Raw genomic sequence first — 13,124 nt, 5'->3', positions numbered from 1 at the left:
CCATCAGAAGATCAAGAACAGTCCACTGTTACTCTCTCTCAAAAACTGTGCTTTACACCTGCTTTGACTATCACTTGAATGCAATGCCCCAGTGCTTTCAGAGAGAAACCTTTACAGAGATTTAGGGGACTTCATTCCAGCAGGAGACTGCACAAGAACAAATTCAAAATTCGTATTCAAAATTAGAAACACATTTTTAACAGCGTGGTTGATCAAACACAGAACAAACTGCTTTGGAAGTGGTGGAGAATCTGCCCATTGGCATCACTAAATCAGGACAGATTGTTTTTAAGATGATATGCTTGATCTAAACACAACCTGTCAAGTGTGATACAGGGCAAGTGCTGAAATCAAATACCCTGTCACACAGCGAAGGTCGTATAAGCTGAGATAACAGCTCCTTCCTACAGGACATGAAGGCAGAAGACAGCGCAGCTGCTCCTGCATGACAGAGTTCCCTGTATTATGAGTCACGTCGCTTCCACCCCATCTCAAGACTTGGGGTCTGTTTTTTTTTTTTTTTTTGGGGGGGGGGGGTGTTTTATTTTCCACTAACATTTTGGAGGGGTTGGCAGGAGAAATGGCTCCACTGACCAGCTGCTAGCAAAAGGATGCAGAAATCACGCTGTAAAATCAGGAGACAGCGGCAGTATAAAGCTGACACAACGGCTGCTGCAAGACTTGCTGGCAAACTCTTGTGATGCTCAGGTGTCACACAAAGTGTCCCAGGCTCCGGCCAGCACCCAGAAGAGCCCCTGGGCTCCACTGCCTGCGTGGTGCAAAGCCTGCCAAGAGAAACCACAGCACCGCAGGGAGCAGCAGTCTCACGGCTTCTGCTACAGAGAGGGAACTGTCGGCTTAAGCAAGGGCGGGGTAAAATCCTGTCCCGGCTGTACCTCCTCCCAGCCCGACAAAGTAGCAGACTGCAGTTAGCCAGTTAGCTCTTTGGAAGACATCTTCTTTGGTGCAGCAGTGCAGTGGAGGAAAAGGGAAGCAAAGCAGACAGGCTCCAGCTGTACGGGGCGGGGGGTGGGGGGGGCAAACGAGACAGGTTCTTGGGTCCCAGGTGCTGCTTGTGGCTGGGACCCGCAGCTGGGTTTCTGCAGCATGCAGGATCCATCCCAGCCCATTGCCCCATGCAGCAGCTGCGTAACTACCTTGATATTTTGGCATTGTAAGATTTTTTTATTATTATTATTATTTTTTTCTGAAGCAAATCTCCCACTTCTGTTGTTACCTGCTTCTTACATGTTATGATATTAGGATTTGCATTTACAGGTTCGTGCTCTTCTTAATTGTGTATGCAGTCTTCCAAGTGTCTTAACAGAGGGGCGCCTTCTAGATAAAATAATTATAATCAAATAAAAATAAATACTCATTACCTAAATAGCATATACAACAAATAGAACCTTTCCATTTAAAGGCTAAGTGACAAGCTTAATGATGAATGATATAGACTAATTACAGGTTTCATAACTCATTAGCATCAAAATGCAAAAATGCTTTAAGGCAAGATAAATTGGTCAGTATAGCCCTGCAGTTGCTTGTCCCAGCTAGCCTGCCGATCAATGGCAGATGCAAAGGCAATAGCAGATTTGTTCTTTTTCTGTCCTATAAACAGTATTTCTGAAGGCACGACTGCTGGCATCACTGCACCGGTGATGCTGGGGGCTGCTCCCGGTGCCCTGCGAGCAGCGTGCTCTGGCTGGGGGGAGCAGCCCATCCTGCCTGCAGATGTGCTCCCTCCTGCTAGTGCCCATCCATTGCTGCAGCTTCTTTCATGCAGGCAGTGCACACAGCATCCACCCTGAATTATTGATGGGACTGCTTTATCATTTGGACATCTTCTCAACAGGGTGCAAGGTCAAGCCGATAAAATCACTGCACAGCAGCACCACAGCCTGCCTCACAACTCGTCTTGTGGATGGTGAGCTGTAGATACTCAGTGCTGTCAAATCTGCTCAATACTGAGAAAAGAGAGCAGAAATACGCTGCTAACTTTATTCCATCACTTTTGGGCCATGTAGGAAAGCCTCAGGGTAGTTTGGATGTGTTATTGGGTTTGTTTGTTTGCTTTTAATTGCTATTTTATTTTATTATTTTATTTTACTTTATTTTACTTATGTGCAGGAGACCTACAAACAGACATATCAGCATGGAAGATTCAAGGGAGGGTTGAAGCAGTAGAGAAATTCCCTGTCGGTGTAGCTGCAGCCCTGCAGAGCACACAGGGCAGCACAGCCGGAGCAGCCGGGGCTCGTGCTGAGCAGCACCATGAGTGGAAATTCCAGAATGGGCTCACAGCAGGCAAGGTTACTGCCCCAAGTTATTGCTGGCTGTGGGCTGCAGGACCATCCCACAGAACTTTATGGGTAAAACCACTGTGAAGGTCTGCAGGAGACACAGAAAATCATCCATCTGTAGCAGACTGGGGTAACCTCCCGTCAACCCCACCTGGAAGGATGCTCCTTCAACTGCCGCTTGGCCAACTGTGACATCGCCAAACCGCTCCACACAGATGACTCAGGACAAATGACAAGAGCAAACTTTTGAATTCTATAGTGCTTTCATTCAGCTGATGAAAATCTCTTGCATAATGTGAAGATAAACTTGGAACTTCATGGAGAGATTTGTCTGGCTAAGAGACATCCTACCAATTGGGAGATGTTGTATTTGGGAGAGAAAATGTTGCATGAAACCTATCACACCTGTGGCAAGTGATGTCAAATGTGATATGCACAGGCACAATCCTTTCTGTCCTGCTTTATGTGGTATTGTTAGACAAGTATGTAGATATGTTTAGCTGAGAGGGATTCTGAAGTGTCCAATGAAAGCTGCTTATGGTCCTGAAGACTCTACACCCGCTGAGCCCCTGACCGTGGGCATTAACTCCTCCTCTGCCCACTCCAGCACTGTCTTTCTCGGCTGTGAGGACTGATAAAACAGTGACACAGTACTTGGATGTAGATTTACTACCTACTTCACTTCCTACAGTGACTCTGTCCTTAGGACATACTGCCATTTAAAACAAAAACAAAATACAACACAGATTAAAAAAAATAATAATTAAACTCAAAATAAAGAAGAAACATAATACAGAGCCACTGCCTACTATGTCCCAATTTTAGTTTTATTTATAGGAGATGCTGTTGTTAAATTAAACCTTCAGATAATTCACATTGAAAGGCAAGTCTTATGGAAACATTAATTGCTTACTGTTATAGCTTATTTTTATCATGTTGTCTTGTTACTCTAATTTGTTAGGCAATATCCGTAAAGCTTTGATAGCAATGAGGCACAAATCCTAAATTTCTACAGCATATGTGGAAGTGCTGTCTCAGAAAGCCTGTAGCATGTTGCAGGTACAATCAGGCAGAGGGGAGCTGCACTGGAGAGCTCTGCAGTTCTGCTTTGAGTTAAAACGAGTGGAGAGGACATTTCTGAGCCACAGCACCTGGAAACATTTCAGATCTTCTTCTCTCTTCATTTAGAGTTTAAATTTTTGAAATACAATTTTGAGCTTTTTTTTGGGGGGCAGTGGGGGGAGGGGGGGGGAGACGGACGGACAGGGAGGGAGGGCAGGGAATAGCACTCGTGGCTTTTTTTGAACTTTCCAGGGCCAAGCTGTGAGACGGGCGGGCGGTGTGTCCAGCTGTGGTGGCAGTCGATGACTTGTTGTACACGCTCCGTGGGCCCCAAGCTGTCCTCCCCCTGCAGCCCTGCCCTGAGCGGGCCCCAGGCCGCGGGCATGGACGGGCCCTCAGTGCCCGGCTCCCTGCGCCGAGCTGCCAGGCCGCAGGTGACGGGGCTGGCAGCGGCACAACTAGCGGGGCCAAAACATGACGAGGGTGATGGGAGGACGCCACAGAGTGTGTTTGGAGCATGGCACAGGAAGCGTGTTGTCAGGGAGGAGGGACACGGGGCAGGCTCCTCCTGCCCTGAGGCTGCTGGCCTCGTGTGCTCTGCGGGGCCTGGGGAGCGCCTGGAGGCCTGCGAGGTGCGGCTCCTGCTGCTGCGAGGGCAGCGCTCGCTGCTCTGCTCAGGAGGGAGAAAGCTTCCGAAAGCAAAAGCTCCCTTAAATGATTTAACCTTCGAGTGCTTCTGGGGTGTGCTGCTGCTGCACTGTGTACTTCTCTAGGGAGCAGCAGGCAGAGAAGCTGCAGCCGGGAGTGGTGCCAGACTGGCCAAAATGGAAAGAGAAAATCTTTCCCTTGTTTGCCAAATGAAATAAAATAAAATAAAATAACCTAGCCCCCTCAGACTGTGAAAGCTTTGAGCCTGTGGGCCTTGTGAACAGAGACATCTTGCATCAGTTTAATGGGTTGCCGAATAACCACTGTGAGATGAGTGATTTAAATTCTCTGTAACATATATAGAGATATCTAGAGATAAAACAGCCTTAAAAACGTGGGGGAAAAAACAACAAAAGCAAAGTAGTTGAATGGAATTTGCTCATGACAGCTGCTCAGTGCTACACTAACTGCTCACTACTGATGATGTATGCTTCAGCACATGATTGTGTTTCTTCAACCCTATTTCTAAGATGCAGCGAAAATAACATAAGAGAATACTCATTAGCCACAAAAACCCTTGTTTGCATGCAGATATGGATAAGCATTTGCATATAAATAATCCATTCCTCAGACTTTTCTGGGAAGAGAGTCCTAGTTTTATTGGTGTTTGTGACTACTGCATAGGAAGAGACATGGTCAGGCTGAAATGCAGCAGCTGTCTGGGCTGAACAGATGTTCAGGAAAACCGCTCTGCAGTGTGACCAACTCTAGCAATTAAACAGAGCATTTGGACCTTGGGAAGATGCAGACAACTTAAAGTATTCCATGCTGCATCTCAGTATTTGATGTCTGCCTCCTTTCAAAGCTGTATCAGTCAGAAAATATGCTTGCAGCCTAAACCTAAGTCCTTGTGCATGACTGATAAAGCACTTCTTATTTAAGAATTTTCTTTTCCAAAAGAAAACAGGAAGGTTGACTCCTTATTGTTTTTTAATACCTAAAAAGCACTATCTGATTTTTTTTTGTTTTTGTTTTTGCTAAAGATTCAGAGAATGTTGATTTCTTTTCATACTGACGCAATAATGACATACATGATACAATGATTAATCAGTCTTCTAGCTACCATTCACTTCCCTTGATATGTAAGCTGGGTAGCAAATAGCTGCAACAAATTTAGAAAGGATGAATCTATTTAGCCCTAGTGGAGTCATTTCACTGTTCAGCGCCACTTTTTTTTGTGTGGTAAGCTTCATTTTCTATTGACTCCTAGCCAATGGAGAGCTGATACATATGACCATCTTTTAAACACCATTAACATGATGATGTAACAAACTTAGAGAAGCCCATTAATTCAAATATACCTAATCAAAAAGTCATGCAAACTAAATTAGATATACAGTTAGAGCAAGGGATACCATCTGTTCAAACTTTCTAAGGGCTAAAGTAACTGAGATGAAGCCAATTTCAGTAGGCAATAATAAAATTATGCTGCAGAATTACAGGCTCTATGTCTCACAGTTTATTCCCCTTTCCTTAAATTATTATCCTAAATCATATGAATACAGTTACCTTCATCTATACATTACCTGATCTGCCTTCTTTTTGACTATTAAATGTCACAACCTTTGTCAGTGAAATGTAGAACAGAAGTCTTATAGCTGCTGAAATGGAGTAAGAAAATGTCTCATTAATTTCCTGACAGCAGTAATTTCAAATATTTTATATGCTTTCTCTAAATGGTCACCACTTGTTCGATACAAGCAAAATAGACATAAATTGCACATCGGACCCTTGCATATAATGTATCCAGTGCTGCTGTGTTTATGGATGTGACACTTTGGCACAAATGTTATGAGCCTTATATTGATAAGCACCACATTTGCCCCAACAAAGGAAATGCTTGGGAAATTCCTAAGTCAAAAAACTGTTTCCTGTTAAAACAGTTCACTGTTTCAGACTTACAAAAAGTCACTGGAATAGCCCACACCTGGAGAGCAGCACTGCACCCCTGGAACCATGCTGAGCTGTAAAACACTGCCCGTGGAAGGGCGGCTCCTGCAGCAAGGGGAGGCATCTCGGCTGCACCTGCGTTTTGCACTAGTGGGGGCACTGAACATCCCTGCCTCAGCCAGTGTTCAAGCACTCCCCTCTTGAAGACAGAAGAATATCTCTGAGCCAATTTTGGCTGAGCAAGTTCTCTTTCATGGCACTGGGACAATGAGGTGGCTGCAGCTGGAGGGTTTGGGATGTGGGCTTTCATGGGCACTGACATACATGGGGTGGTGGTGCACTGCTCATCCTCATCTCCTTGCCTGCTGAATTAATGCACCAATTAATGATAAGGGTATTTTCTCAAAAATCCATTTTCTTCTTGGAAATTAAATAACGGGGTAGAAGCCCAGTCCTGCTCTATGTAATACTGGGATAAAGGCCGGTTCCCTGATACAGCTCCCTGGTCTGGGCTTGGTGTCTCCCTCTAGCACTGCTGCAAACACCTCAGGCATGGTTTGGGATTCAAATCAAACCAAAGAAAAAGCCCAGCAGACAGCATGAATGCAGCTGTTTGGTTTTGAAGGGTGAGAGGTTTTAAAGGTATGGACATTGGCCATGGCATGCCAGCTCATGCCAGAGGACAGTCCAGGGACGTTGGATTTGAGAGGGCAAGCACAGGCGTTGTGTCCAGAATCGGCTGTGCACTTCCTTGAAAACACTGTGATTACTCAGGCTGGTGCAGGTCGTGCATTTCTGGATAAGGAGATACGTAGTAAGGAGCTATTTAGGCTCGGGAGCAGGCAGCAGCCTTACATGTTTAGAACTCTAAACACTATAGCAAGCCGGTACATGTGGAGTGAGTAGGCCAGAGAGCCCTAGAGTCCAGTAAAATAAATTCATTGATATAATAATATAGTCATAATATAATGTTCATTATATAATATTCATTAATATCCATTAATATCCATCAATATCATAATATATTCATTATATTATAATAATTTGCTAATGTGATAATAATAATATAATCAACAAATAATAATAATATAACAACAATAAAATATACAAGCATTTATAGCATTGAGTCAATATGCACGTTCTGTTTAAACTGGGTTTAGCAATGTTGGCCTCATTTAAAATAATTTGATTAAAATAATACCTTTCTGGGAAAATGACAACAAAGTCATAAAACATGCCACAGAGCAGGGACAGACTGCCGTTAGGAACCTGAGCTCAGTCGCTGGCCGGGGCAGGCTGCCCAGGTGACATTCACCCAGACAGGGCTGTGCTCCCAGGGGGATGCTCCCAGGAGTGCCCGCGGGCTTTGTCCCAGCAGCCGCCCCAATACAGGCAGTTTGCCCAGGTGCCCACTGCTGCACCCCGGAAACGAGGACACGTGGGGACCCACACGGCTGTTCTGATGCATTTACATCACATGGCAAAGGTCAGGGAAATAAATGGTGTTTCTAAAAGATGCTATATACCAGTGAAATGACCCTGCTGCTGGCCGAAGAGACTGTGGATGTGCTGCAAACAGAGGAATTGCATGGACATAAGGGGCGAGGGCAAACAGCCAGCAGCTGCAGCGCATTGGGCATCACCCGTGCCTTGCAGCACCCAGCGTGCAGCTCCTGGGCTCGCCGCCGGCCCCAGGGTGGGGGCTTTCCCTGCGCTGAAGCCTCCAGCCAAGGCTGCGGCTCTGATAAAAGCGTGCAGAGGGAAACTTCTTTCAGACGTGAAAAGGAAACAAAGAGAAATGGTGAGCTCATATTCTTTTCGATTTCTTTCCATTCTACTGTATTCCCGTTGGTATTTACATTTCTGCCCAATAATGAGATTCTTTCTTATTTTTTTCTTTCATCTACTCACGGATTTTTTTCCTGGTATTGGCTCAATTGTACTTTCTTTAAAGTTAGAAAAAAAAATAAGAAATAAATAGGAAAAAAAAAAAACTATGACAAAAATCCCTTGAGTTATTTCTTTCACTGAACTTTGAAAAAGAAAGGAAGGGAGAAATCACACTTCAAAAGCTGGAGGGATAGCATTCATTTCTGAGTCTAGGAATATTTGAGTAAAGAAGAAACTTTTCAGAGAGACTGATTTTACTACTGAGCTCGTGATTTTCGGAACCAGCTGTTTAATAAAAAAAAAAAAAAAACACGACGTGTATCACAGATGTGTTAGTATTAATTCTGTGCAGAACCAGTTTACAAAAACAGATGAAGTTTCACAGGACTCAGCTGAGGTTAAACACCTAACAATTCATCCCTTTCCCTCTGTCAATATGCCAGGGAAAACTCCGGAAAAGGCCCGGTCCCGATCCCTGAGCGCAGCCGGTGCAGACTGCCCCTTTCCACAGGGTGCGCGTCCTGCACTGACCGAACCCAGCCCTTCTCTGCCGGGGAGCTTGTCCGCCTTGCTTTTTCCCAGCCCTTTTATTCACTGTGCCTACAGTAAACCGCAGTGACACTACGTCGACACGTGTTGAATTCCGCACCGGGCCCTCTGCGTTTGACTGTCTCTTTCGTTCTCAGTGGGTGTGCTGATGGCCTGGGCAGGCCAGGAGGCGCACGGAGCTCCCCGCAAACCCTGGGGCCCGGGCAGGCGGCCTGGCACCAGCCGGCCCCCACACAGCCCTACCCCAGGGGCAGGGCCACTGCATCCAGCCCTGGGGTACTGCAGGGTCTTGTTTCTCAACATCCTCAGTGCTGGCACCTCAGCCCCACTGACCAGCGTGTCCCGGCTCGTGGTTTGAGACTGTAATGGACGAAATCACTGCTTAATTCTGGTATCCACGTGTCTTGTTCTTCACAGGCCTCTCCTCTAAGACCTCGATTTCAGTTTTTGGATTGGACGGGGAAATTTGCATTGTAGAATGGCATCTGAGAGAACTGATTATTGCTACATAAATTAAACTAATTGCAGGCGGAACGGGTGAGTTGGAAAGCAAAAGCATGCTACAAAGGAAAGAACTGGAAAGAAGATATAAGGAGAAAAAATATGAGGTTTTTGTGTGTGTGTATTATTTTTGGTTTTGCGTGTTATTTCATGTTATGGATTTTACCTCTAATGTCTAATTAATCCTTATAGCTCATCCTAAACGAACACAAAAAAGGATAGCCATTTATGGCTCCAGTCATGGTAACTACTTCAAAATGCTACATCAAACTTAATTAATTCTATATATTTCTGCATGCTTCAGAGTCATCTTTTGCTGTTATTAACTTATTTTGAAGCGTATATAATCAAAACCGTTTAATCTTGCTTCCTCTGCTTCACCTGTAGGCTCAGCAGTCACATTTCTCAACAGCTAACTCAGAAGTCGGATGGACTGGGGTGGCAGTGAGCCTGGGCAACAATTCCTTCCCCACTTAAATGTGTCAAGCTTAAAAAGCTTAAATAGTATTAAGAAGAAGAGGACAACAAACATTTAGAATGAACATTGAAACAGATATCACCATAAAAATAAAGCATTTCAATTATTATTTATTTGCTTTTCATTTTTTTTCTCAGTCTAAAGGCTCTAACACGTTCATTACAATTCCACAAATGCTGTGATTAATCTAAATGTGTTTTCACTCTTTAAATATTTGGCCAGCTCTGCTTTCGGTCAGCTGTACTCCGCAGCAGCACTACAACTGCTGCTGGAAGTCAGGCTCCTGGCTCCTGAATGCTCACCCCGCCCAGCAGCATGGTGCACACTGCTGTGGTAATTACCCCTGGTAATTAATGACATTAATGAATGCCCTCTACATGGGGTTATGTCCAGTGCTAGTAGCAATGCAGTTGGAGGGAGGCGGGTGGGTTTTGGACACTCTTTAGCACGTTTTTCCCCCCAGAAGGTGCTCGACTTGTGGGAGCACTGTGCGAGCAGCGATGCATGCACCTGGCTGCCCCAAGCATCCCCTGCGCCCTGCGGGTGGGACTCTGCCTCGCACACCCTTCTCCTGCCTCGGTGGCTTTATGGGTGCTTCATGTGGTTCAGGGAAGGCAGCCAAGTCACCATCCCGAGAGATCTTCAAAAAGCATGTAGATGTAGTGCTTCGTGACATGTTTAATGGTGGACTTAGCGGTGCTAGGTTAAATGGGACCGCAAATGAACGATGGGTTATATTTTCTTTCCCAATCCCATCCTGGAGGGCTGAGCACAGACACGGGACCCTCCACTGCTGTGGGCAAGCCCCGGGTTTGCTGTGCCAGGCTCAGCCAACGACCCCCAGCTGGGACTGGTGCGGCGAGCAATGTGTTGGGAGCTGGTGTTTGGTTTCAATGCTCATCACTTTCATCCAGAGACATTAGCTTCAGGTTTAGTTCAGAACCTTTATTAGCCATCACCTTCTGATCATTTCTCTCTATACAAGTAAAATGATGATGCAGTTCTCCCCAAATGTATTCTCTGGATGAGTTTGTCAGTTTGGGCTTCCCAGAAATAAAGCAAGCTAATATTCCTTCTAATTTGTGTGAATGTGGTTATCTTCCAAACCAATAACTCAGCATGTTCTTCATTATTTTAGTGTTTTAATATTTTTTTGTCTTTCTTACCCCTTAGCTACAATACTAAAAATAGGCAGGCATGTTTTCCTTACTATAAATATGTTTCTGTTAAAAGCATCTCATCTAAATATTCCTTGGGGAAATTACATATCTATCTATATATAAAGTAATTTTATCTTGGAACACTTGATCTTTGACACAAATGCATTTCCAGGACGCAAAGGAATATCAGGTGATATGTCATCTTCCCTCTGAATTTCAATCGCAAGTGGCATTTCCTGAGAAGAGAGGGAAGGTGAGCAGGGCGAGCGCTGTGCTGCCGCGAGGGTCGGGTGCGCGACCTCCGCTCCGAGCTGCGAGGAGCCTGCCTTGAATGTCAATCGCTGCAGTCACCGCGCGGCAGCAGCTCTCCTCTGTGCCACGAACGTACATCTGTACTCCCAGCCTCGCATTGCCTTCCAAAGTGCGATCTCTAACATTGCAAAACAGTTTATTTTTTTCTATTTTTATTAATTGTGAACTGTGAATTGTGAAGTTTTCAGGAACTGTTCTACCTGACTTATTTGTGTATTTATTGGCATAAAGGCAGTGGCTGACCGACCGTGATGTCAGCCATAAATAACGACCGAAGAGAGCCATTTTAGCCTCTCTGAGAGCCACAGTAGACAAACATACATTGGCCAATGCTAATGCATTCAAAAATCAACCCAGCAAGGATATTCAGCATTTTTCGTAGATATTTATGATTCTGCAAAATTAGCAAATCATGCTTAAGTAGATGAGTCTTTTTAGCCTGAAAACAAAAATAAAGCAGGAACAGCATTGTGTAAATCTAGAATGCTGAAAATGAGTCAAGGGAAATAACAGACCTTGTTTAAAGATGAATTTCTAATGAGATATGATGAGAAACTGATCCAGCATGATTCGGGTAATAAACACAGCAGCTCCAATTTATGTGGAAGAGGGAGTGTAACTCTGCTGCAGTCTTGTCCAGGAAGCTGTAGGAAAACCTGTTAATAATAAGGTGCAGGGCAGATGTGCTGATGATAGCGTGGTATTTTTCAGTGGGCTGGGGCCCTGGTGAAGCAGTGTTTAATGCCCACAGTGCGTGGGTCCGAGCCGCAGCCTGCCAGTTCCTCCCAGGCCTCAGAGGGTCCCTGCTCTCCTCTCCTGAAGACCCACAGCCCGAGCTTGTCACTTTTCTTCTTCTTCTGTGTTATAATCCTGCTTTCTCCCTACAGCTTCACTCTATTCTCCTTTCCAGTTGGCATTTCTCTCCCTTTGAGTTACCCTCTCTGTCATCCAACGGTGTCCTTGCTATTTTTGAGCCTAGTTGAAGCATATTTGATCTCGTCCTTTTTTGCTGGTGACAGTACGTGGCGTAAGGGTGATGCAGGGACCACTGGCCTGCAAACGTGTTCACTGAGAACTTCTGATTAAAAATAGCTGTTAAAAGTCCTCAAATAAAGTGTGATTGTGAATGGTTCCCTGCTCCCCAAAGAACATAGCGAACATTATAATTAGCTTACAAATAAATGTAAATAAAAAAGACTGCTGTAATAAGAAGCCTGGATACTCGTGACCATTGCAATAGTAAAAGTTGCCACTGTGATGAAAATTAATTACGTTTATGTACTGTTTGTGAGCAGGCCATTCGGTATAGAATAATAGCTAGAGAGAAAAAGCTTTTACAATTCTATTAGTTGTAATGGATTTGTAGGTTCAAACGCACGATTTATCATCTGAGTTCCACCCAAGATGAAAAGCAATACGTAGAGCTAATTAATTAGCAGTGCCAGTAATTAACTGCTCCCCAGGTGCTCATGTTTTCCCAGGATGACAGGATGGATGGCATCCAGCACACGACTCACAGCACCCCGCACCAGGCAGGAGGGCGGCCGTCTCCGCACCGAGCTGCTGCAGCCGCCCCGCGCCCCCGGGCAGCAGCCGCGTGCCCTGCGCCTGGACACGGGGACACGGGGAGGGACCCGCGGAGCCCTGCTGGGGCCGAGGGGTGGCCATCCGCACCCCACTGACCAGCCACGGCCTGCCCCAGACCCGCTTCGGGGCTGCACGATGGGCCTCCTGGCCAGACGGATGGACGGACAAACCTCGCTGGGGCCCCTGCCACCGTCAGCCAAGAGCCAAGCGCCACGCCAACGCGTGCAGGGCCTTGGGTTTGCAGAGAAGGGTCATCCCAGCAGATGGCACGGCTTCTTCTGCCCTGGGTGCATGGCACTCATTAACCATTTTTTCTCTCGCTCGTTCTGCAAATTCTTTTAGCATCAAGGCTGCTGTCCCTGGGCTGCGTCAGAAGTGCTGGTGCTTTATAGGCTCAGGCGAGCATCAGCATAGAATTACAGCTGAAGCCTTGATTCTCTTGAGACTGCACTGGATGGATTAAATACACTTCCCAAACACTCTTCTAAAGCTTCAAGCCAGGAGAAAAAAATAACAACTTGAATCTCTAAGAACTATGCCTTTATTTATCAGTTGAAATAAAACTGATGCATTATGCATTTCAGGGATGCATTAATGTTCATGTTACTTGAGAGAAGGGAGGGCTGAATTTACAGCTCTGCCTGGTGCACCTGAGGGCCAGCCTGGAGGCAGGGCACCACCGCT

The 13,124-nt window shown here is 45.6% G+C and overlaps 2 long non-coding RNA genes across 2 annotated transcripts; both read left to right on the top strand.

Moving 5' to 3' along the window:
• The first annotated feature begins 554 nt into the window (after positions 1-554).
• On the top strand, positions 555-3,094 carry LOC310899795. Its single transcript, XR_014584672.1, has 2 exons — positions 555-1,174; positions 2,131-3,094. It is a non-coding gene; the product is annotated as an uncharacterized lncRNA (long non-coding RNA).
• A 4,260-nt stretch (positions 3,095-7,354) lies between these two features.
• Positions 7,355-9,670, top strand: LOC310901111. The gene is made up of 3 exons (XR_014585610.1): positions 7,355-7,764; positions 8,820-8,939; positions 9,291-9,670. It is a non-coding gene; the product is annotated as an uncharacterized lncRNA (long non-coding RNA).
• Positions 9,671-13,124: the final 3,454 nt, after the last annotated feature.

This window comes from Anser anser (assembly GCF_964211835.1).
Source record: "Anser anser genome assembly, chromosome: 5".
Lineage (NCBI taxonomy): Eukaryota > Metazoa > Chordata > Aves > Anseriformes > Anatidae > Anser > Anser anser.
Note: the sequence above shows the minus strand (reverse complement) of the source record. Positions and strands in the feature narration are given on the sequence as shown.